Below are 27,136 nucleotides of genomic sequence, written 5' to 3' on the forward strand. Positions count from 1 at the left end.
TTACCATCTATCTCATCACCATTGGCCATGCCCAGTGTCCCTGAGCGTTTACACCTAAAGAACACACAATACTAGCATGGGAGCCATTGGCAGCCAACAGCAAAGGCAGAGCAACCTTCTTTCCCACAATATCTAAGGACCAATGGAAAGAAAAATCTTTTGGCCCATTCATCTCAGTCCACAAATTCTAACTTCAACTTTCTAAAGTGAATGGCTCTATAGAAAGTGCACGCTCAGTGCAAACAAGTGCATGTTTACTAGAAAATAATTCAGGTATTAAAACCTATACAAAACAATCATATACTAAGTCTACTAGCAGACAAGCAACCAGCAAACAGAATGTCTGGTTTGATAACATATATTAGCAAGTCTTTAGAAAAGGAAATGTGTGTCTATAGCTATAACTGCATACATAGATACAAAGATAGGTAGATGATAGATAGATAGATAGATAGATAGATAGATAGATAGATAGATAGATAGATAGATGATACATACATACATACACAATACATACATATATACATACATATATACATACATATTTAGATGGTACTTAGATACATACATAGACAATACATGATAGATGATAAGCACACACACACACACACACACACACACACACACACACATTTTGTCCAAATCTGATGGGTAAATAGTTTTTTGAACTTTACTAACATTGCTAAAAGAAAATGCTCTTATTCTAAATCAAATGTAATGCCTTGCTCTTTTACAGTTGGAAGAGAACAGTCTTAAATTTTCAGTTATGAATAGGAAAAGCTCTCAAAAACTGGAGGAGATCATCGAACAATCATCTGCCTATCCCATGACTTCATGATGGTCTCTGGTTAGCATGCCCCATCTCCAGCACACCAGGAGCAGAGAGGTTCTCCCTCTACTCAGAGAGATTGTCCAAAGGTCAAGAAGTCACTCATTATTTTCCCAAGAAAAGTAAAAAATTGATACTGCTTCCCGCAAGAAACAAAATTGTTGTCAGTGCTACCAGCAAAATACCCAAGGATTGATGATGGAATGGAAATCTGGAAACTGACTATCCATCATCTTCAAATATCCCACACAACAATTTTGATTTTCTTCAGTTATAACAACTGGCATAATTGGTATGTCCTATTTTAAATTTGCTTCTATTTTAAAAGTACCAGATCAGTCTATGGCTTGACAGAATCGTAAGATCATGAGGATTCCTTTTAATTTTTTTTTTATTTTTATGTCTACAGGTATTTGTCCAGGTGGATGGAGAACTGCATGTGACTCCAGAAGACAGAAGAGTTTGTCAGATCCTATGTTGGGAAGAAAAGAAGGAGGGAGAAAATGACACAGTCTGTGAGCCACCATGGGTACTGGGGGTAAAACCCAGGTTCTACAAAGCAACAAGTCCTCTAGCCACAGGGCCATCTCCCCAGTCCCAGTGATGGATTCTTGAGCCCCCAAATCTAAGAATCCAAAATGCGTAAATAATGCTTTCTGAAATCCCAGTTTGCTTGTTTGGCCTCAGTGCCCTGTGCTCAAGCTTGAACAAGACTTTCTATACCCAAGGCATCTTCTATATCCACATCATCATCAATCTTTACAACAAATGCAGGTGTTCTCTGCTATCTCATTTTAAGGACGAGAAAACCAAAATGCAGAGAGAAATTAAGTCATTTTTCCAGGGCCATTCAGCTGTAAAGAAAACCATGTAGCTGACCGTATGGGGTTCTTAAGCTAGAAATGCACACTCAACTGTCCTACAGTAAAGCACAGACAAGGTAAGTTTTCAGAAACTTAGGAATGGTCTTCTAGACTGTGCTTTGGCCTGGTAATGCAGGAACAGCCACATTACACTTTAATGATGAAGCTCTTTCCACAGCCAAGGCTAGGAGGGCTCTTCAAAAAACAGTGGAGCCCCGAACTGAAATAGATAGGAACTGCTACTCTTTAAGCTGTGGTAGAACAGCCCTGCTGAGTAGAACAGGTAAATAATGTCAATTACTCTGGCCTCCAACTTCTCCAGCACCAAATTTTATGAACCAACATAGAATAATCATCGCTTAATTTTTTTTCTTTTTAATTCTGCAGTTCTGTTCCTTTTTTTCACAACAATCAGATGATGAGCAAGTGAATTTCCAGTCATTAATTTATTTATTCATCCAGAATGTGTAGTGAGCATCCACTAGGTGTAGAGCTCTATGGTAGGCCCTAGAAGAAACAAAGAGAAAGAATTTGCTGTGGAAAAAAAAAATCCTGCAGACTTAGAATGAGTTAAGGTGGAAGACATGAGTTGAGTTAAGGTGGAACACATGAGTTGACTTAAGGTGGAACACATGAGTTGACTTAAGGTGGAACACATGAGTTGAGTTAAGGTGGAACACAAGAGTTGACTTAAGGTGGAACACATGAGTTGACTTAAGGTGGAACAAATTCAATGGCAGTCACAGGACGCAGCAGTCTGCTGGTCAAACTCCACTGAGTTTTTTACAGTGGATTTAACTGACACCCCTAAAGAAATGTGGTGGGGACTGGCATTTTTTTTGATCCCTTTGAAGCTAATTTTTTTTTCTTTAAAACTATTCGTCTATTCCACAGCTTAATAAATCATGTATTCTTCAAGCAGCAGAATTACATAAGCTTTCACACTGGTATTTAAATCAGTCTTCCCGAACAACTTCAGGGGAAAATTTTGAGAAGCACACAAGAAGTAGTATGTTTCGGGGTGAGAATACTGCTTAAGTCAAAGTCCATTGATTTTTTTCTTTTTTCTGTCTTAAGTCAACTGCCGCTGCATAATTCATCAGGAGACTCATCATAATGGTAGGAGTGGAGGAGCTGATGAACAGTTTGAAGGATACACAAAGGAAAACGGCCTCCCAGTTATTCCAGAAGCAACCCGCTGAAGACTAACAGGTCAGGCTATCTCGGTCTCTCAATAACCAAAAGGCAGGTCTGCATGCTTGCCTTACGTTTACAGCGTAGTTGTGATGAGGCAAGGCCAAGTCTGAAAGGAAAAGCACCTGGGAAGAGACATGGCATCGCATATAAACAGGGACACACAAGTGTAGTGGGCTGGCCTAATGCTGCTTGCTTGTAATCTAATGCTAAATGCTGGCCTCCGAGACAGTTGTAGAGAAAGCATGAGATTTTCCCTAAATCCTTAATTTTCCACAAATGCTTAAAACAGTGTGCTTACTTGACTCCTTATTTCCATCTTCTTTTCACACAATCCACTGGGAATGATTTTTGGAGGAGTTTGTTAAATCACCCAGTTTTCCCCTGACTCCACTGTTTTGGCATCACCCATCTATGTCACAGGTCACTGCTTTGCAGCAGTCCTTTCCTTTCCTTCTCTTGTTCTTCTCTCCCTCCCTTTAGCCAACATTCTAAATTCTTAAGAGAAGCCCCATCTAAAATGGCTGAAGAGTCTTTCCTTAAAAATCCCAACACTCTAGAGGCTGAGGCAAGAAGATTGCTAATCTGACACTAGCAGATCCCATCCCAAAACAAATGAATAAATAGACAATCAAAAAAAAAAATTCTGCTCAAATTTCCAGAACCCTGGACACATGATGACCTCTGGATAAGCCCTCCTATAGTGTTAATTCTGTACATTACTGTAAAGCTATGTTCACAGAAAAACAATCTAAGGAGCCCTAGGTGTACACTTGTAACCCAGACCCGGGAGAAGCAGCAAGAATCATTCCTGGCCATCTAAGGAATTCCTGACTAGTGTGGGATATATAACAACCTGTCTCAATAAAATGAATTTTTAAAGCAAGAACCAGCTTCTGAAAATTACAGTTCAGTCCTGTGTTCCAGTCAGGTAAGAGACACAGACCTGGATGACAGACACTGTACAGCACGTACTCAAATGTTACGCTTTCTTTCCCTCTCTAAGTGTAAGCCCCCTGTGCCCCTGACCAAGCTCTAAGGTTCAGCCCTACCTTCTAACAGTCTGCGCCTTCAACAAACCTGATTCCTTCCTAACCAGTCTCACATCCCAGTATTGACAGGTCATCCAGACTTATTCCCGTAATGTATTCAGCAGGAAGCTGCAGCAAAAGACCTCATAAATTTTAATATTGAAAGTGATCAAAATATAATTTGACGAATTCAGAGGAACCAACAGAAATGTTTAAAACTTTTCTGAAAGCAAGAGAAAAATGTACACATTTTGAAGTTTCCATTCTTTGTAGTACAAATGCCCATGTTTTCTGATCTATTAAAAAAAATTATTCAGACTAGAGATACACCTCAGTTGGTAAAGTTTCCCAATACACATGACGTCCTGGGTTTGACTACAAAGGGTACATAAGCCAAGCTCTTGAGAAATGAAAGCAGGAGTATAAGAAACTCAAGGTCATCCTCTGCTACACAGATCTAGGACAGCCTGGGCTAAGTTATCACAAGGGGGAAAAGGGTCCTTACATACAATGTTTCTTCTCTTACTTGTGAGTGGGTAGCATGCGCTTGTCAACTCACCTCACAGCCACCACCACAGATCAGACTGTGAACAAGGAGGTAAAATGTTCTCCTGAAGAGTGACTTTTATTTACCAGAAACAGGAGGCAGAGGGATTGCAGCTACTCAGAAGGTACAGATTAAACCCAATGACTTGTGTGTCCTTTCAAATTAACTCCACTTAGAAAACCTCTCAGCAAATGTAATCTAATTTAAATGCGTATCCAAACTACTTATATTTGTTCCTCCTCGCCTGATGAGCAATTAGTTCTATTCTTGCTTCCTTTCCGGATACACTTTCAGCCAAAACACAGCAGAGGTGAGACACTTTATTAAATCTTCTTGTTAGGAGTTTTCTATACCCAAAGAAATCTTGTGCCACCCCCCCCCCCACTTCTGTCTAGCCACTGGGTTTTAGATTTGACACATGAACCAAAAATTAAAACCTCGTGCTTTTATTCATGACATTTTCTGTTCAGTTTTGGAGAGGAGTTTCCCTGAAATTACTTTGATGGGATGCCCCTGAGTCTGTCCTCTGGTCTAGGACTTCAGTAACAACAAGATCATTTTGGATAACATGTGTCAATGGCTATTAAGTCACCAAACAACCAGGAGTTCCACTGCTGGGCATACGCCCTCGAAAAGTTGAAAATGGTTCGACCATTAGTCTCAAGGCATTGCTCACAACCGCCTAAGCCAAAAAGCTCTGTCTAAATGCTTGTCACTAGTGGTAGATGAACTCTGGAAAGTCTACACGAAGGAATTGTATTTGATCATGAGGATAATTAGAAGTGTGGATACAAGCTGTACAGTTAAACCCTGAACATTTTCACCTGTGAAAGAAGCCAATTTGGAAAGACCACTCATTAACTATTTCTTTGTAAAGGAATAGTCCACAAACAATAAGTCTCTCCACAGGTCTGACAGTACCGCTTGATTCAACGTATACTGTAAGGCCTGAAGTAAGTCTTACCACCGGGAGACCCCCTCAAGTGAGACACGAGAACGGAGTTCCATGCAAATTTAAGAAGTTTATTTTTCCGGTGCATCGGGGGTCGACCCTCAATCAGCCCCTTGTGGCGAGTGTTTAGAACCCAGAATGACTATAGCAAGCAATTTTTATACTTTTTAGGTCTACAGGTTACATCAGCAAGGTTACAAGGTAAACTTATTGGCTAAGCATATTGACCTTTGCATCTATTGGCTACCAAGTATATGACATGCATTGGAACTCTATATGGAACCAGAGGGTCAGGTGACTGTCAGTACATTCTTTGGATTTTCAAGAATGTTCTGCTCCTCCCAAGAATTGTGGGTGGAGAATGGAACTTAGCCTAGCCTTGACCTTAGGCAGTGGGTGTAAGGCTGTCAAAAGCCCCTAGGGTCCTTCAATACAAGTGAGGGAGGATAGGAAAGAAAAACTAGGGACTACAGGATGGGAAGAGGTCTACAAGAAGCCACTATACAACAGAGAATCGAACTGCCATACCAGGGGCTACGTAAGGGCTCAGAGTTTTAAGATATTTGCAGATCTTTCGGAGAACCTGAGTTTGGTTCTCAGCACCCATTCTGACCTGCTCACAACCACCCTTAACTCAAGCACATTGTGGGATCATGTACCTCTGGCCTGAATGGGCACATGGGCACATGATAGGTACCTGTACTCATGTGCACGCTCCCACATACAAACCCCTACACATAGAATCAATTTTTTTTAATGGAATGATCACAACTAACATTAGCTATGAAAGTTACTGACATAGAGACAATATCCCTTCTATATACAGAAGAATATTAAAAGAGTAATGAACTGTGGTCAAGGCCTGAGCATATATTGTTAGATCTCAAAGAAACCCAGCAAAAGTTTCACTTGGTACCTTGGCTCCAGCTAGCGCTTCTCATCCTATACTTTATCCTAAACCACCCTACCCTAAACCTCTGAACCCAGGGGCTGGGCTTCCCTTCCTCTCAACCTTTGATCCCTATATAACTTGAATTCTATTGGTCTCTTGGTTCCCATACCCCCCTCTCTCCACTTTGTTTTAGTCTCCTTTCCCTCCCCTTCCCTCTCCTCCTCCCCCCACCTCTCTCCTCTCATAGCTGGGTACAGTCTGAACCCTTCCAGAGGCTGTGTCTCTTCTCTCCCTCATATCTACAATAAAACTTTCTCCTCAAGCATACCTAGGGGCGGTGGTGGCCTCATTTTTACTTACATATTACCTTCAAACAGGGCCTAACATCATTCCTTAATAGTATCAGGGAATATAAGATATAAGTCTAAGCTTCTATTTATACTAAAATCATCTTAACAACCTTTGTGACCCAGGGTTTTACTTTATCAACCGTAATTCCATTCAAGGTACACCAGGAACCACCCTATGATCTCATTTACAGAAAAATAAAGAGTTGCTTAGCAACCATTTAAGATGTAACTTCAGAAGCCAACAAACACAGTGCATATGGCTACTGTAAAGACAGTCAGGGCACTCCCTTGAGGGGCTCCTCACTGCACGTGGGTATGTCTTAATCTTTCCTTGAGCATCTCTCCACGAGTTCCTGTGCTTAGAATCCGTGACAAAAAAAAAAATAGTCTTTTAATAAAGTCCAACTCTGCTTCACACTAAGTGATCCTGAAATTCCTTTCTTTCGGCAAGCCAAGGGTCCCTAGGCTTTCAGCAGAAGTGTGAAACAGTATCTCCATCACTCGCTACTGGCAATGCTTGACAGTGACAGGTAGGGTCTTAGATCAAAGTTGTGATTTTCTGAATTATGGCATCCTGCTAAGAGTGACATGAAATCATCTCTGTCGGGCACAGGACCAAAGGAAATTACTCTTGAAGTAATCTGGTCCAGAACGCATGAGTGATCCGGGCATAAAGAGGAAGAAGCATTTGCCCAAAGCAGTGGTATTACGTCGTCTTTACCCTTGTTTATCAGATTATCACAAGAGTTTACAGTCTATACAGCCAAGGTGTTTCGATCTTCCCTTGTTTATCTATTTCTACATTTTACGACTCTCACTTATTAAAATATAATGAATTCGGGTCCATAGAAGTGGATTACATCTCAGAATAGTCACAATGAGGGTCATGAATACACTTGTTAAAAGAGAAAGCCCTTCTCCCTAAGAATAGCCAACAGGACGGAACTCCAGAGCCCACCCACAGTATATATGGATTTACAGCTCTATTACTTCCTAACCCCGTACGCCCATTCTGTTTATTTGGGTATTTCATTACTATGTCGATCATGATAAACTTTCTCCCAACTTCAGAAAATCCTATTAATTTAATTGAAGCTTACATTTTCCTGTGAAAATCCAAACCTTTAGAAAATAAAGCAGGCTGAGAGAAGGTGAGTTAGTGAGTGGATCAAGAAGGGGCAGGCATCCTTAGAATCATTCCATGAATCTCATTACTTGATGCCCAGACCTCACAGAGCAAAAATACCCTGGACATACAGGCCATCCTACAAATAGGAATCCCACACTTTCTGAATTCAGATGAACACAGACAGCAAATCAACTCTTGACCTTCCCAGTATTATAAAAGTTTCCCAACCAGGGCCAGATCAAATAATATCATAGGTATACGACCACCATTAAACTAGCCAGAAGTTTCTTTAGCCACCTGCATAAAATCTAGGAATGAAAGCCCTGGCCTGACCTCCCCAGTATGCTGCTTGTTCTTATGGGCCTGCTTTGAGTTGCGCAGAATTCAAGTACCTCCGCGTCTAGGCAACGTCAGTGTGCATCTTGCTTAGTTTTGCAATGCATAACACCACGCGGCCCAGAAGAACATGAAGGCCACTGTCTCGCGTTTTCCATAATTGGATTAAATGAAATAGGATATCGCACTCAACAATAACTGTGTGCATCCTTGGGCAATGCCAACTAATTTCTGTGTCCTTTAAGTTGCCTCCATCTATGAATCTGGCACTGAAGGGACAGCTACTTTAGCTCCTGCTAACTGGCTCCATGCAGACAGGACTATGAGCCCGCTTTTCCAAATCCTACAAAAACAACTTTTTTTTTTTAATTAAGAAAGATGGAGGGCCTGGGGAGATGGCTCGGGGCATAATGTGTTTGCCGTACACACAAGTACTTGAGTTTGGATCCATAGCGCTCATCTAGAGGCCAGACATAGCAGCACATGCCTATAAACTAGGTACCAAGGGAGGCAGCGAGCATCTTGGATTGGCTCCAGTCAGATGCTAAAAGCAAGCTCTCCAGGTTCCGTCTGGTGAGGGACAGAGCAAGAAGTCCACCTCTGGTCTCCATACTCATGTGCACGGAGGAGTGCACATTATCACAAAAGTGCACAAACAATGCATGTGCCGCACAGGTATAGGCGTGTGCGCGCACACACGCGCACGCGCGCGCACACACACACACACACACACACACACACACACGCACACACACAGAGCAAGGAAGAAAAACGGAAGTAAATATGGAATATGAAGGTAGCAGTGTCTTAATTTTTTAGGTACTCTTTCTGTTGTTCTTTTCCTGTTTGTTTAGTTTTGTATTGTTTTCTCCCTCTTAATAATAGACAATTTAGGATAAGATAAAAACTGAGAAGGTAATTTATGATTTTAAACCCAGCAAAATGGCTGACATGTTGACAGTTAATCTCCTGGGTGAATGTCCTCTAGATAATTAGCAGGGGTACTTGGAAGATTTTTTTTTTCAAGTGTTCTGTGCAGTTCGTTTCCTGCCTCTCGTTCTCTGAAGGTTTCCAGTGTTTTAAAGGGCCTCTCTTCATTTGTTCGATTTAGACGTCTAAGATGAGTCTCTCAGAGTACACGATACACAAATTATCCCTTGACTGTTACTCCCACAAGTAATATCAGCAAACACAAAGGACATCTGTCTGGTAAGCTGGCTCGCACCGCGATGAAGAATTTCACTGCTGAGCAGCTGCAAGTGCTTCAGTGGGGTGGGCACACAGGGCAAAGGTAAGAAACTCCACATTGCGGCAAACATCCCAGTGGACTCAACCATCCTATCAGCCTCTGCCCCGCTGGGACGCTGTGAATGTCAAGTTTTACTCCAATTCTGTAAGGCTAGTGAGTATTACCTCTTCTCTATTCTCCTGTCTCCTCCAAGTACAGAACCGTCTCAAGGCATTGCAAGAAAGGCAGTGGACATCGGAAGCAAGGCAACACGGTGCTGTCACAGACTCTGCTTAAATGCAGTGAAAACATCAGGCACACAGCGTTGCCTGCCTGCCCGTATGTTTGTAACTCGACTATGGCTTTTGTGTCAACAGTTTCAAGGAGGACACATCCCCAAATGAGCTATCTATCTGCCCTCTCTACACTACTCCCTTACCATGTTTGCATAAAGAGGTTTAGAGTGCAAGCTATTCTTGCAAAAGACCCGGGTACAATTCCCAGCACCTACATGGCAGAGCTCACATGTGATAGCCTTTTCTGGCCTCCTCGGGCACTGCATGCGAGCACATGGCTGCCACGCATACACACAGGCAGGCAAAGCAGTCTTACACTTATATAAGTGTAAAGCCAAAAGCTTAAGCCCCTTCATCTAGCTCTCCTTTAAGAGTTCCTTGTAACTCTCAGTTTAGCTCCTGGGCTCTTGGCACAAACTGATTTCTGCCTACTTCTGTATATTTCTACCACTGACTACTGCCTAAAACATACCCTTCTCTCTGGTGATCTTGAATAACTTGCAATTTCCTAAATCTTCTTCCCAAGATGGCTATGGCTGCCTTAACCCTTTCCAGGTCTTAGCACAAGTGTCGCTCCGATCATGAAATGTCCTGGACCATCTAAGGTGGGCATCTCTTCACCATTTAAGCAGACTGAGATAATGTACAAAAACATGCCTCAAAGTGCCATCAACAGTGGCTCCTCTAGATCCCACTCCTACCCAGAAACTAACCTCAGCATCAGCTGTGGGTGGTAGAAGAGTGAGGACGGGAAGAAAGAATAGAGTAGAAACTAGAGGAGGGAGAAAGAGTTGAACAGAAGGAAAAGAAATGAGACACAGACAAGGAAGAGAGGCAGACAGAGGTCTGTTTGAGGATAAAGGATGACAGAACACAGAGGAAGGTGGGAATTCAAGCGTCGGTGAAGAGACTTTCTTCTGGGATTCAGTTTTAATAAAACTGTGAACCCTTCTGTTTCCTTTGTGTGTGACAGTCACTGGGTATGATTTCTTTGGCTTGGTTTTGTAACGCTAAGGATTAAGCCTAGGCACTGGACAAGCTATCACCGTGCTCTACCCCTGAGCTACATCCCTAGCAGGCACAAAGGTTTCACTCTATTATCCTCATCCCAAAGCAGCATCTCTACTGATTCTAGGTCTGCAGTGGAGTGAGATAGTCTCTCTGTCGTCAGCTGGAGACAAGGCGTCATTTCCTCTTCGGAACTCCTTCCACACTCAGTAATAATCAGTCACGTGCGGCTTTTCAGGTTTTCCATCTATATTCATTTTGTTCTTGTATTTCATTCAAAACCAGGGGGAAACGATAACCCATTTAATGCACTCTAAACATCAGGACCATTTAACACAAACAATTAAGGTGAAGAAGAAATAACCAATAACCAAATCAGCAGCTTCCAACATTTTCTCCACAAACCCATCAGGGATATTTACTGGAAACTCCACTCAAGCCAACACCAGGCTTTCAAACAGTTTCTTGGACAAACTTTTTATTTTCACAACCTTTTTTTTGTTTTTGTTTTTTGTTTTTTGGTTTTTTTTTTTTAACATTCACAAAACCCAAGGCTCACAGTGATACTTTCTGACCCCTGTAACAAATTCAAAGGCAAAGACTCTTGCATTAATACCAAGCTACTCAAACTCAACAAAAAAACAAACAAAATCCCAGCATCCAGCCTGGGTAATCTTAGACCAAGTGACTCTAGGCTTTGAGGTTCTATAAAATTGATGGTAGCTCCTGACCTTTCTGTACCTTTCTCAGATGTCTACTGACCTCAATCAAACTTTTCAAAGTTACAGCAGTGAGAGCCCAAGAAATCTACTGGCATGTTCAAGATAACCCAATGTTTTTGCATTGCCTTTTAATAAATGCATTCTCAGTTTTCCCAGGGGTCCTCAGCCTGGTTTCCACTAAAATTCAAGGAATTCAAGATCCAAGGCACTTGCACAGGAAGGAAAGGAATATCTTCTTTTTGTTAGTGAACATTGTCTTCAACTGCAAACCACAACAAACAAAACCAGAGCAAAGACTCCTCCACCAGCTAGAAGAACACAGAGGCTTCCATCCCAAGACAAGTGCTGTAGTGCTAACAAAAACATTACTTATCCTTACGCATCCTTCAATACAATACCTGCTAATGGACCTGGCACTTTATTCTGCTTTTACATAACTTAATGAAGACAGAGTACTATAGAGGGTATTTGAGTTCAACCATTTGATAAATGTCTTCCAATATATTTATTTCTATGTGTTTTGTTTCGTGCATTTAAAACATTTTTCCTAGGGTAGACGCTCAGATTTCACCAGATGGCCAAAGGGATCTGTGACACAGAAAAGCTGCTTTGAAAGCAAGAATTCACTCAGATTCATTTCTGCGTACCCTGCAGAAACAAGCTGGGCTATACTAAATGAATACTTGCTGGAATAAATGCACGAGCCCACATAGTTACGACATGGGAGAAAAGAGTATTACAGCCCAAATATCCTAAAAGCTCCTCCATCCCATGCTGTCATAGGGTGATGTCAAGAGCCTTAGCTCCACAGACACACAGCCCTGGGTTCACTCTTGGTTCAGTGATGTTAGGAATAATTGTATAACCTCGCAGAATCTCGTTTCCTTAACCATAAAGAGGAATGAAGATTGCCTTATTTGGTTAAGAGACCTAATGAAAGTAAAATAGGAAAAGAATTTTAAAATGATATTTTCTGTACAACAGTAAGAAGTAAGACATAATAGAACTCCAGTTTGCATAGAAATATTTTTACGGATCTTTTCAATATTATAGATTGTATTTCCACAAAGCTTCATCAACCTCTAAAACTTTTGTGGGTCTAAACTTGTCCTTTCCATGATACTCAAAGTCTGACCCTACTTGGTCTTGGAAAACTCATAACCCTCAAATATCAGAGGCCAGGAGACAAAAGCCATCAATTTTGTCCTCATGTTTTATTTTTCTCATCTTCTTCATCTCTGGAAAATTACAACATATGACTTTTTTCTTGTTAATGAATTTTTTTAATACATCATGCTCACTCTCAGTTATTATCATTCATTCGAATCCTGATTCAGACAAAACCTAAAAACTAGAAATGACTACATATAGATCCGCTGGACTACCAAAAAGAGGAACCAACATCTCGGAGAGGAAGCAACCCAAGTCCACGGCTGTGTACTGCACTCATCCTGAACTAAGCTGAAGAGACGGAGTATGACTTCAAGATCAAAACCCGAGTACCTAACGGAGGGACGGTCAGGTATCCTGAACCTGTGCTGGAAGGCATGTTTTGCTGACAATAACTCAAACGGGTCACTATGATTAGAAAGCCCACGGCATTTTTAAGTTCAGACATGAATTCCCTGGTGACGAGAACTCTTTCTCAACTTATCACATAAAACCAAGAGTACCAAGCAAAACCTATGAACCAGCTGCATGACTGCAATATAAACATTGGGTTTATGGACACCATTTCAACAGGGCACACTTTCCTATTGCTCCCATAAAGTAGCTTGCTGATATCAAAGTGCCTCCAAGGCTTCCATAATATAAGTGCTTCCTGGAGACATTCACAGCACTGGCTTCTAGCAAAAGCAACATCTCACTCCTGGCAAACTGAGGACTGGAGAATTACAACAGGCCTCACAAAACCAGAACCAAGTTTACGGCCTCTGTGGGACTCATGCATCAACTTTTTTCCCTTTGACTGTGGCGAGTACAGAACTGCTTATAAACGCTTGTAAATATTACGTTATCTGCTCAGAAAATTTAACGCCAGGGTTGAACTATCACAAACTGAAAATAGTATGGTGCCCTTTAAATACATATCATGATATATTTTGGTTTATAACATGTCTCCTCTAGATTAATATTTCCGATTGAATTCGCTGCCTCTAAATCATAACCTTGCTGCTTAACTCTAGATGCTTTTATGAAAATTGTTCACTATATCTTATTAAGATTTTTAATGAACTCTCATTAAAAAAAATTGAGCCAATGAGGCTTTGGGGTAGTTTCATTGTAAAGCAGTAGTCATTACCTAAGTGCACTGCATTTCCTCATCGGGTCTTACAATTTCGGCCTATATATATATTTAAGAATCATCTACTTTTGAGACTCAACATTGAAGATCTGATCTCTGGAAGCATTTTCCAGTCTGTGAGCATTAACCCACGTTTTATCTGCAAACCTACATTTGAGCTATGGATTTTACAAGGCCAGCTGCTGCTGTTTCTCAAACCTTCTATTTCTAGCTATGGAAGTTAACAACACTCCTGGAAAAACACAAGAATCAGATATGAGTCTTGTCTGATGTTGACTCTCTACTTGAGGACAATCATACGCAAACTGTGGCCATGTGACAAAGGAGGGGGCATTCGGAGAGTATGGAAGGTTCCAGTACAGGTCAGAACAAAAGAAAGTATGGCCATTTCCCCTGCCAAGGTGAGGGTTTGGGGAAAGTGCTCATTAGATCATATTATTGAGTTTCTTCAAGGGGGCTTCTCAGGTAACCAAAAAAGAAAAGGCACCAAGGAGGCTGTAAACCAAGCAGTGATGCAGAGTCACTTTGTAAGTGTCCAAACCTCAGTCAGAGAGAATCAGGCCAATGGACTGACCACGTAAGAGAGAGTGAACAGCAGGAGAATACGAAAGAGCTGCTCAGAGCAAAGCAAAAGCAAGACAAGGGAGATGCCCACAGGGAGGTCAAGCAGGACACTTGGAGAACACACTGAAAAGCAGCCCAGAACAATTGAACAAAGCAGAAGACAGCTGAGAAGCAACTGCTTGGAAAGGCAGCCTTGCTGGGGGAAGGGGACACTAACCAACAGCCATGCAAGCATCCTAGAGGCTGTGGGGACTGCTGGAGGCAACAGGGGGTATTTCCTGTAGTCCTGGACTAAGGACCAGGACCACTGACAAGCTGAGGAAACCAATATGCAAAGACCTACAGTCGCATGAAAACCACGCCCCCAAATGCACCTGAATACAGCATTCACAGAGACAAAACTGCAATGACCACAGTAGGGTGGATGGAAACCTTGCAGACATTCACTCACCCGCTGCTATCCTGGTCTCTCAGGCACCATAATCAATAAATTCTGTAACGGTTTTCAGAGAGTGAGGGGAAGAGAAGTTGGTACATTTTATATCTGACCTTGAACTTCAATTCCTAAGAATTGTCACTAACCTGTTTTCTCAGCTAGACAGGAATGGTTAAGGGGACCGGATGTGCTCTCATCGGAACATTTGAGCATGGGGTCATTGGACAGTGTCACTCGGTTCTGTTCAGAGTGAGTTTTCAGAATATTTCCATTAAAAGCAGTCTTTTCCATCAAGTGTCAGATAGTAAATATTTTACTTGTCCTAAGTCCCAACGTTTCTGTTGCAACTACTAAACTCCGCCATCACAGAAGGAAGCCACAGTTAATACATAAATGAAGGACGAGAAAGGTTGTTTTCAGGGGAATGACAGGGTAGATTTGGCTCACAGGGCACTCACCCCAATTTAGATTATAATCCAAAATGCACACCTATATACCAATACACATACTCTGGTTCACATGGGTACCTCATAGCTGAGTCCTGCTACAGGATCCTGAAGAGGACATCTGTGTCCTAGCTGGCCCCTAAGTGTTCCTAGTAATGTCAAGGATGATGAATTTCCTGAGCCCAAGTGGTCTTCTCCCAAGAATACATAGCCCTTCTTTCTGTCAAAGTCACTATTGCCCGTGACAAGTCTTTTCAACATCTTTTCAGATAAGGCAACTTGCCTCAACTCTCCATTCTTTTATGCCAGACTACAAAGAGGTAGGTAGAGGCATTACAAGGCAAGATTAGAGAGATACCCATACCCATCACTCCCTGCAAACAACAGTGTCTCATAGATGATGGATACTTCTCAGAGAACTAGTTATAAAGTTTCAGTTGTCACCACAATGACTACACTTCCTAGATTAGGATACAGAAAGGAGTGAAGTCCTCAGGACTGCTTAGAGGCCTCTGCTCAGAGGACACCAATGGTCCTGAACTGGGCTTATATAGCAATGCTGCACAATGAATGGTTACATCCCCTCTCCAATTACTGTTAAATCCTAATGTCCATGGTGCTGGCTGCATGAAGGGCCTTCGAAATGTGATAGATCCCTCCTTAATGTGATCAGTGACCTTGTAAGAGGCCTCAGAAGGTAGTTCAGGGGCAGAGCATTTGCCCAGCATTTGCAAGGACAAGAGTTCAATCCCTAGCAGCCAAGAGGACGGAGGGGAGGCATGGATGGGTTAAAAACTGGCAGGGTATAGTGGTGAACAGCTGTAGACCCAGCAACCCTAAGATAGGAGCAAGAGACCTGGGCGGGAGTTTGAGACCAGCCTGAACTACACAGAGGGTTTGATGCCAGCCTGTACTGTGCACAAAGACCTTATCTAAAACAAAGCAAACACTTCTAAGTGCTGCCTTATACTTTCTGATACATGAGTACATAGTGAAAAACATCCTGGGCCCTGTTCTTGCTCCTCCCAGCCTCCAGCAAGCACGCTTGCCAAAATGAAGGTGGACTGACAAAGTCTGGGTGCAGTACAAACATGTTAAGCTCCAAAGCACTTACAGAATATTTATGTCTCCCATCTCAGCTCTCCCCTTAGGAAGGAAAGGAGTCCTGTGCTTCCACCTCCCTAACCAAAAACAGCATTCCCCAAGTGTTTCCTGTTCTATCCAGTTGTCCAAGATGGAGAGCTAAGGGAAGTGGAATTTTCTCCCAACTGTCCATTTTTAATGGTTGCTAACTTTCTTTTCCACCCCTCTTTCCACCTTGTTTTAATGTTTATCACCATTAGGGAATACAAAACGTCCAATAGAATACCATGTAGTCAATAGAATCCTCCAACAGGTAAATTTCTAATCTATCTGTTTCAGATTTTTTTAATCTCACTGCCGACAAATCTTTCAAATTTCAGTACAGACTATAAGACCCTAGGTGACCTTGCTCATATGAACCTACCAAGAGATCCCCTCTGTCCCCCAACCCCTAGCATCATGCTCTCTGGCAGATGCATGCCACACTCTAGAACAGCCTCTTCCAAATATTCCCCCTTTACTCTCAGCGTTATTAAGTTTATTCTTCTTCAAGAATCAGTCTAAACAGAAGCCTGTCACAAGTGGCCTCTCCCTCCAGGAAGGGTCAAATATCCTCTGACATAGACTCACTATAGAATCATAAGCCTGACCATCTTAGATTGTCTACTTTGTTTTCTTCCCACCAGATTATTCAGTATAAATTAGATGGTCCCTTGTTCTAGGATCAAGGAGTGACATGAATGGAAAGTACCCCGCACTGCTGCTTTCTCGGGTGCCAAGGAGATTTTAAATAAGGATGATTTAACAGAGAAATCAAAGGCCAGTGCCTATTTATGCTGATTTCTTGAATTACAAATAAACAGAAAATCAAACATCTCTCCCCAACTTTGAATAGGATTACCATATTTTTTCCACTATCATCTGCAAAATCAAACCACTTAAAATGATAAATGCATCCTTGCTGCTCCATCTATTGCTATAACAACTGCTTCATCTGGTCCTGCCTTGAGGACTCGCTCTACAGAACGCAACAGTCAGACACCAAATTGGTAAGCCAACAGTAGCGTTTATATACAGATGGCTATCTCCTTATCATTTCTGTCACTTAATTTCCATTCATCTTTTCCTGACACCAGTATTGCCCGAGGACAGAAATAAGTGGAGGGGTCCCAGTGAACTATGGACAATAATTCTTTACCAAAAAAGCAAAGAACAAAAACAAACAACGAAACAGCAACAAAAACATTGAGTCATTTCCACTGACTAAAAATTTGGATAAACTACCATTCTGATAGGTATAGTTTTAAAAAAATTACAGAGATAGCCTTAATAGTTTCTACCAATTTCACTCTACTCCGAGAAAAAAATATTGTTTTTCTCTCACACAGACACAGACACAGACACAGACACAGACACACACACACACACACACACACACACACACACACACAACTTAAAAGTATACACACCAAAAAAAATTTCTCAAAATATGTAAGATGTGTGCAAAGTATTCTATTTTAACATATACTTTCAAAGTGATTGGACCAGTTTTTATAAAATGCCAACAGAAAAACAGACATTAAAATATAAATCTAAGACTGTTATTTAAATTACTTTTGACTTTTAGATATCATCCTAAATGTGCTGTGTATGAGCAAACTATTTGATTTAGCATTCAGTTTAGTCTTGGGCTACTAACTGAGAAGTAAACTTCCCTCCCGCACACACGAAATTAACTAATTTGTTCTCGGAACTCAAATTCCAAGTACACAAGGCTGAAGAAATGGATAGTTACGACGCTAACCTTTAAACCAATAACCCAGCATGGTAAGACCAAAACAGCTGGCACCAGAGAGAAAAAGAAGGCTTTAAGGAAGCGAGGTCAGGATCCTAGAGACCATTGAATAATAAGTAATAGCATTTGTCATTCTTACAAAGGATCCATCCCACATGCAGTCACTAACCCCAGACACTATTGCAGATACCAAGAGATGCACGCTGACAGGAGCCTGATAGAGTTGTCTCCTGAGAGGCTCTGTCAGAGCCTGACAAATACAGAGGCCGATGCTCATAGCCAATCATTGGACTGAGAACGGCGCCCCCAATGGAGGAGTTAGAGAAAGAACTGAAGGCACTGAAGGGGTTTGTAACCTCATAGGAAGAACAACAATAGCAACCAACCAGGCCCCCAGAGCTCCCAGGGACTAAGCCACCAACTAAAGAGTACACATGGGGGTACCCATGGCTCCAGCAGCATATGTAGCCTTGTCGGGCATCAATGGGAGGAGAGGCCCTTGGTCCTGTGAAGGTTGGATGCCCTCATCTAGGGGAATGCCAGAGTGGGGAGGCAAGAGGATTTGGTGTGTGGATAGGGGAGCATCCTCATGGAAGCAGGGGGAGGGGGATGGGATGGGGGGCTGCAGGAGGCTGGGAAAGGGGATAACATTTAAAATGTAAATTTTAGAAAGCCAATAAAAGAAAAATTAAAACAAAAAGGATCCAGCTTTGGCCCCCAGCCTCCAGGTGGAAGCTCACAGCAGCCTGCAACTCCAGCTCCAGGTATATGGCCCTCGGGCACCAAGCATGTGCATGGCGCGTATACATATATGGAGGCAATCAGACATATAAAATGAAACTGAGTTCTTTTTTTCTTGAAAAGGGAGGCAAGGTGTTTGGTGATAGAACATGCAATATGAAAGGTGTGTGATTATAGAAACATGTAATGTGAAAGAAGAGTGCAGCAGGACAAGGTGGGAGAACAGGGAGTTTAGAGGAAGGTGAGAGCAGGGTGGATCAAACAAGTTAACACGTATAAATGTGCCATTAGGAAACCTGTTACTTTGTTTGAAATATATATAGTATACACAGGGAAAGGGGAAAAATACACGGTATCATTTCTCTAATGACAATATCCCACAATCCAACATGTGCTGGAATATACATCAGAGGATTACGGAGCTAACAAAGAGCTGTGATTTCACCTTAAGATACGTATTTACCGTCTGGTTCCAATTCACAAAGGTGTCAATCCAAGTTCCCCATCTTCCCTCACACTCCCTATCTTGGATCTAACAAAGGAAAAGCCCGCCCCAATTACACAGGACCACCTCCCCTCTGTTTCATAAGTGCTAAATAGGGTATCCTGATCAGGAAGTGACAGGGTCCGCATGCCACCGACACTCCATTCTGCAGAAATTCATTCGTGGGAATTCTATTTTTGACCTTCTACTCACTGTAAGTAACCACACCTTCCCATCCCACGCAACCCCTGGAGAAATAGGCCACCATTCTTTGTTTAGTTCTCAAAATCAACTGCAGGAGCCTGTTTACTAAGGTCTTGAATTGCTGGTTGGTCACCTCAGTTTAAGCTAATTCCACAGAACTGAGAGTCACTTTACCAGTCACTGAAGTTGGGCCTTAATAACAACAGTCTGACTAATTTTCAAGCCACCAGAATCTGCCTCATTAAAACACAGGTAAGTTTTCACCTGAACATTCTCACAATGCTTCAGAGAACAGATGTGCACTAGAGAGAACCAGGCTTCTGGCCAAAAGAACCCAAACTGCTCTCTTTTCTAGAAGCTTGCCGCTTGCTGTTACAATTTAGGCGTCAACGGGAACAAAGCAAACATTGCAGCTGAGAGTAACGTAACACCCAAAATGTGAATGAGATTACGACTGAAGCATCCACTGTTGATGTGGACTGAGTTGATGTGGGAAGAGGGTTTGCAAGATTGCTCAGGAGTGGGGGCACTTATTGCCATACCCGAGGCCCCCAATTCGATCCCTGGGAACCACGTGGTGGAGAGAAGCAATGCCCACAAGCTGTCCTCCCACCCCCACACACATACCATAGCCCATATGTGCCCACGAAGACACACACATGCACACTACACAGAGGGGGGAGGGGCTTTAATTAAATAATAAAATTAAAATAAAGTGCCTTATTTAGTACTACATGTGTGCAGTAAGGACAACATTTTTAACTCGAAATATTAAATGCCCCAATGCAATTACCAATAAATAAACATTTCTTAGACAGGTGAGCTCAAAACCATTGTGCTGAAAGAAAGGTGGTTTAGCTTAAGCTCAAATGGAAGCCAGCGTCTGAAAGCCACACCCAGAATTTAAAGGGAAAGGCTATCCTAATTTGGCAGAGCAGCACCTTGTCATTTACAACATGCCTAGCATACCTGAACTTGGGAGGGGAGGGGAATCTTTTCTGTCCTCCAGGGAGGTAGGAAGGAGAGAAGAAAGCAAGAGATGTTTGTGTGTTTGTGTTTCGCAGTAACAAGGTCTCTTAGTAAAAAAAAAAAAAAAGAAAAGTGTTAAGCAAACAGGTACACATGGCTTTAGACTGCTAGAGAGATCAATTCCAATTCGTAGATGTAGAAACTATTTGCAAACAGATGTGCGCAAGTAAGTTGTAACTCTCAATGAGGGTGGAAACTAGCAAAAAAAAAAAAAAAAAAAAACAGACAGCAAGTTTCAAACACAGCTTTGCATTCATTCAGTCCTCCTCACCGAAAGCCAAAGGGGATAGAAAACCACCATTGGACCCACCGTTTATCACCATTCCCAATACAACTGAAAATAGGTCTGTGTTTTCGGTAATTGTAGAAGCTCGACATCGTGGGGGCACAAACATCCCTATAAGATGCTAAAGGGATCACAGTTCTCCATAACTTCCTACAGACCATAGTAGCCAATTGAAGAGGGAGCCAATTATGTTAAAGGACGTGAAAGATGTCTAGTGATCGCACATTGATTTTTAATTAGTGTGATTAATTAAACCACACACTGGTCAAATCTGCAGTCCTGTGCATGCATAAAGAGCTACCGGTGTCTCTAATGGTGTAGCTCCTACATCGCTTTTCCCAGTTTAAAAGCCAATGGCAAAATTCAATTTCACAGGCTTAGACCAACGCCTCACTGGTTATGGCAAACGATGCTTGCAGAGAGGCTGTGTTTGGTGGCTAGCGACCGCTCCCAACAGATCTCAACCGCCTATAACTCTTCCAGGGGTGTTCACGCTCTCTCCTCCATGGGCACCTACGCCCTCGTGCACATACCTGCACGCAAGTAATTCAAAGTAAAATAAATCCTTAGAGTATATTTTTATAAAATTTTATGCAGTTTATCTCATTGGACTTTATCGATTATCATGGAAATATGAAGTTAACTTATCGACTCGAAATAAATTTGAGTTTGAGGTGTTCTTGCTCTGTAACACAGGCTGGCTGTGAATTCCCAGTCTTCCTTCACCAGCTTTCCACATGTGAAAATTACAGTTGTGCAGCACAACTGGCTGCCCATTGACTTCTTTTAAAAAAAAAAAAAAAAAAGACTCACTGAATCTTCTGCAGTTCATTCGGATATTATCAAGTGTGTTAAGCTATTAGCAATGCAATTAATGAGAATTCTTGATTGACAGGAATATTTCATAAGTAATCTCATAATCCACGATTTGTCCAAGTCTCTTGGCAAAATAGATCTCATTGACTTCACCCAAGAACTCTGTGTGGTGGCTGTTACTGTTGCACAGAACTGGGAGTTTTGTTTCATAATTGAAATTACAACACTCAACAACGATACTTCTGGGATCAGAACTTTTGGTTTCCTGATATCAAAAATCTCAATAGCTTTTACTCTTCTGTCTTGAGCTCTGACAGAGGGATGTACTTCATGGATATAAACACATGCTTCGTGGCTTGGCTATGACACGGTGCCACCCTGCACGTTCGTTCAACATACTCACATGAAATTATCCACCAATAAACAAACACAAACACATCGGCGCAGAAAATGCCACCTTACTCGACACACGAGTCGTACATCTTTTCTCATCAGAACTGCTACAAACACATATGTACACCAAAAGGGAAGGGAATGCCAATCCAGAAGCCCATTAGTGCTGCGGGACAGTCGTCCTGCCAAGGAGGACTGAAATGGGAAAGGATCTTTGTATCTAAGTCATTATACTCAGTCACTTTCCCCTACAGAAGCAAGACATCCCATAGACTCAGCAGCATAGACTCCTTGCTTCAAAGGAGTCTCTTGCTTCACAGAGACCAAGAACAGTGCATGAGCCAGAGGAAAGAGACAGAAGCTGAGACAACTGCCGATGTGAGATCCTGGGGATTCTGGCCACAAGAGTAGACAGATGAGGAATGGGATTCGGGAGCACAGAAGATGTGCCACGAAAGCTTCGGCAGCAAGAGGTCAGCTGTGATGGTTTTTATACACCCAGAGAGTGGCAAAATTAGGAGGGGTGACCCTCTTGGAATAGGTGTGGTCCTGTTGGAGTGTGTCACCATGGGTGTGGGCTTTAAGACCCTCATCCTGGCTGTCTGGAAGTCAGTCTTCTCCTAGCAGCCTTCAGATGAAGATGTAGAACTCTCAGCTCCTGCACCATGCCTGTCTGGATGCTGCAGTGCTCCTGCCTTGATGATAATGGACTGAACCTCTGAACCGGTAAGCCAGCCCCAATTAAATGTTGTCCTTCTAAGAGTTGCCTTGGTCACGGTGTCTGTTCACAGCAGTAAAACCCTAAGACGGCAGCTATAGGATGCAAGTGAAAACCGTTGGGGACAAGATACATCAATGGCAGTGATCATCTGAATCATCCCACCTCCTGCTTCAACACACGCTCCATCTAAATTCATAAGGATGCAGTTTTCAAAAGCCACAGAGAACATCCCTGATTCCACTGAATTTGATCCCCGATCCACGTAAAGTTATTATTTTCACTTCCTGGTCAATTAAAGTACCGAGTTTATAAGAGCAAGAAGGCTCAAGTCCTTAAGTGGTAAAGTGGCATTTGCAAGTCTAAGACTCTTTTTTTCTTGATCCAATATTTGTTGCCAATACCCTATAATACTCAATAATGACATGGAACTAAGAGGAAAATCTAGCTCATTTTCGAATAGCTTCTTTTAAAGGATTCTATTTGAGCCACTCCAAAAATCTTTTAAGATGCCTGAAAGCTAGAGTGGACTAAATTAAATATAATCGTTTAAAACCAAAGTCCTGATACATTTTATTTTCATTTGAATGGTGCATAGTACACAAGGAGCACACCACTGAGCCCTGTCTCTACACCAGATGGAAAATTTCATATTACTGTAAGAACCCTCACCCCACACCCTTCTACTTTTCATAATCTCAACTGTTTGTATGTTCTGCTGCATTAGTAAAGTCTATAAAGTTTCTATGCAGTGAAAGCTACATTTCCTTAAAATGCATTTTGGCTCTAGAAACCGAGTTTGGGCATCAAGACCTCCTTAAGTCATAAGCTCAGCGTAACTGAGGGAACATCAACATTAACCTTGGAGTCTCACTTGCTTTATTTGCATATAATATGTCTTCATTTTGAAGACAAGGTTACTGAATGCTATTAGTCTCCCACTAGCTTTGCTCTATATGATAGCTCAGATTAAAACTCCTGAGTGGTGAAGACTATTCTCTGATGAGCGTTACCTTTCCCTCTTTTCTCTGTCTGAATAGTACAAGTTCAGTTCACTAGTCGGGGGCCTTCCAGAACTGAGAGTATTGGATTCCTTTCAGACACAGCGGTAGCCTGTGCATCCTCCTGAGAAATGTCTGACCACCCTGACACACACACACACACACACACACACACCTGTCCACACTAAGAACAGTTCTCTCCAGGTTTTCTATAGAAGCCTGTATCAGCAACTCTAATGAAATTATTCTTCTAGAAGGAAAATCTCAGGATTCTAACATGCCAGAGTTATGCCAGCAAAGCTCTTTCTGGCCTCCTAAATGCTTAGAGTCCCTGGACTCGCCAAACAGCATCAGGACCAGATCTACTGCATCAAGGCAATGTGTATCTTTCAAAATTAGATTCTGATATCTGAATCTAGAGTTTGTTACAAAGATGCTGTTGTAGGTGGTTGGTGATGGACGTTTCAATGGAGACCATCTCCTAAGCCTCACGGGCTCTGCCTTTTCAAATTTCAAAGAGGAACTCAAACTCATACCATGAGATGAAAAATGTCTTGACTGAGTGCACGAGCAGGAAGGAAGCAGAACATAATTGAGCAAATTAGTTAATCTCTCACAGACGCAAGAGTGACCTATCTTCAACCCCCTTTCACCCGGGAATTTAGGCAGCTTTCCCAAACATCTTTAAAGACACTGACCTCCTCTGAAATCATAATCATATCTAAATGATATTTCTAAAAGCCAAAGGTTTGGGGGGACCCAACGTATGGTCCTGAAAACTACAGAACCTGCTGTAGCTGGAACCAAAGAAATCCGGAGTCTCGGGTCCTCTCCAGGCAGACTCCACACTGTAACAACTCCAGGACTGTACTCAGGTGCACTGACATTGGAAAGTGCTGGTCTATATACACGTAGAAAGACAGGCAGCAACTGGCCTCCTCAGTGTCTCTATAGGACAGGTACAGAGAGATCCATCTAATTATAAGAAACTGAAGACTTTTGCTGACTAGTTGGGGATAATGGCGCATGTCTGTTATTCGCAGCACTAAAGAAGCTGAGACAGGAGGATTTTAAGCTGGACACATGACTAGGTTACATAAAAGACTGGGTCTCAAAGGCACCAATTACAACAGATGCAACCGTCACCATAGATCCAGAGAAGCAAGCTGCAAAAAAAGGAAGAAGCAGGTCTAAAACTTACCTACCTGCTGCCACAGGCATTCTCAACATCGTACTACACACACACTTACAAAGAGCCACTGAAAGTTGGTTGGTGCAAGGAGTTAGTCTTATTTTTATAGATGACATGTAAGAAGACATTGTAAACAGTGACATTTCGACTTCAACATAAAACAAAATACATAAAGGCTATTACTTCTGACAGAAAAAAAAATTCTCAAGTAGAAAAGGAAATCTTAGCTATGGTATCAAACTTCAAATTTCCTCTACTTCCAGGAAACATACCCTGAAAAGAATGGGTTAAAATGTACATAAAACCTAATTTCATTAACACAAATTCAGGGATAATTCAGTGTCTTCCTTCCAACAGAGTGGCAAGAACACCTTCCTATTTTAAATGCAGTTTACCCAGTAAATCGAGGTATACCAGCTTTCCACATCAGCTATAAATAATTGCCTCCCCCAAAGGGCCTATTTCTGCAAATAAAAAAAAAATGTCTTCCCCCCCCCCCCCCCCCCGATTAAACTTCATCATCTGAGCAATTTCCTTCTGCAAATTCGTAGTTGAGAAGGTTGCCATTAGGAGCCTGCTTTGTCAAAGTGAGATCTCTTCAGAGGCTTTGGAGCAGTCCTGTAGGTAATTAGCAGGCATAAGGAGAGACCAACCCCTCCCCCCCCCAAAGAAACAGACTTGAAAAGATATTTGGACCCAGGTCCTTTGCCTTCAGATAGCGTTTGTAATCAACAACAGCAGGCTCGGTATTATGTGAAGATGGGATAGCCAAAAAGCAGTTTAGAGAACAATGAGAAACGTCCCAGAGGAGCCAACAAGGGTTCTTGCAGCTGCAGCCAGCACTACCTGAGGAAGCCAAGCCCTTCTTCCACAGGGCTCTCTCATGACAGTGACCTCCCCAGGTTGAGAGAACCCAGCAAGCCTGTGAGAGGAATCTCCTGAGCTACCACCAAAGGCACAACATCCCCCCACCCCCTGCAGAGGGTACAATCTGCAAGGGGCCTCACTTCAACACTCACTGCCTTTGTTCTCCAGAGAAACTAACTAAAGGATGTAACTACTGACTGTGTATTTAATGGGGAAGCTTCACTGACAGCTCAGAAAGAGAAGTAGACATGGTTGCATTGTGGAACAAATTGGAAATTAACAAAAGCAACATCCTGACTGTACTCAAAGTCTCTTCATGCATCTGCCTCTCTCTGGCACTACATTGATAATCATGGTAATAATATGCTTTACGGCAATGTCCTTTACAGAGTAAAAAAGAAACAACCCAGGGCTGTGAATTGTATCGACTCAGCTTCTCTATAAAATACTTAGGAGCAAATGCAAAAAGAAAACATTTCTGAAGATACAGCTTTAAGTCTCCCTGGCCTTATTCATCCTTAAAGAAAAAAAATAGTAAGAAATAAACTTGTGAACTGCATTTAAAATTAATACCTAAGGAATTTCAAGTATGCAGGGTTCTGTGGGCTGTCATTCTTCCTACCAGATTTTTAAACAATGTTGAAATAAGGCTATTTGAAATACTACAGTCCCATCATGTAACACTGTTCAAAATGTCAGGAGTCATATTGTGCCCCAGTGGCCACTCTTCAGCAAATAACCCAGCCTTTGAAGTTAAAATACTCATAAATGACACCGGGAGAGAAATCCTACCTTGAGCAGTCAAACTTATCTACTTCTAAACCTCTAAAGAAATCAATCAGAAATTACCTCTGGAATCACAATTAGGAGAAAGTAAGTATACTTACCGATACAACTTCGAAATTTTGAAATTTCAAACCTCCATCTTTCTTTATCCAGAGACTCTGTGTGTGTGTGTGTGTGCGCGCGTGCGTGAACACAACCACTCATCTGTATGTGTATGAGTGCGACCTGTGTAGGCCCTAGCACAGGCAGTAGGAGTTGCAAGACAACTGTTCTCCCTCTCTCGATTGTCAGCCCTTGTCTTCCCATGCTGTTTGAAGGTCCTCTTTGCTGTTCCCTTTAAATGTACTGGCCTTCTAACTCCTGCGGATTTTGTTGTTTCTGCCTCTCATCTTCTCTGGGAAGTGGTCGCTCACTGAGAATTCAAGAGGATTTACAGACACTCATGTTATGCACCTTCTTGCTGAGCTTCGAGAAAATGCAAATTTAGGTCCTCAGGCTTGGGTCCCGAGTGCTTCTATCCACGGAACCAGTCCTCTACCCAAATTCAAGGAAATATTTTTAACGTTTCCTAATGACATAAAGTGAGACTGAAAACTACGTTGATTCTTATGCT

The 27,136-nt window shown here is 42.1% G+C and overlaps 1 protein-coding gene and 1 long non-coding RNA gene across 6 annotated transcripts in view; both read right to left on the bottom strand.

Annotated features, from left to right (window-relative positions):
- The window catches only part of Tmtc2 (transmembrane O-mannosyltransferase targeting cadherins 2), a 414,906-nt gene that overhangs the window by 377,476 nt on the left and 10,294 nt on the right, over window positions 1-27,136 (bottom strand). The gene's annotated exons all lie outside the window — the stretch shown is intronic.
- LOC120093578 (uncharacterized) lies at window positions 729-25,331 on the bottom strand. 2 transcript variants are annotated; one of them, XR_010053283.1, is made up of 3 exons: window positions 2,850-25,331; window positions 1,994-2,251; window positions 729-1,301 (listed from the first exon to the last, which is right to left on the bottom strand). It is a non-coding gene; the product is annotated as an uncharacterized LOC120093578 (long non-coding RNA). The 2 variants fall into 2 exon arrangements; XR_005486912.2 differs by having other exon boundaries at window positions 1,994-25,331.

This window comes from Rattus norvegicus, chromosome 7, assembly GCF_036323735.1.
Source record: "Rattus norvegicus strain BN/NHsdMcwi chromosome 7, GRCr8, whole genome shotgun sequence".
Taxonomy (NCBI): Eukaryota; Metazoa; Chordata; class Mammalia; order Rodentia; family Muridae; genus Rattus; species Rattus norvegicus.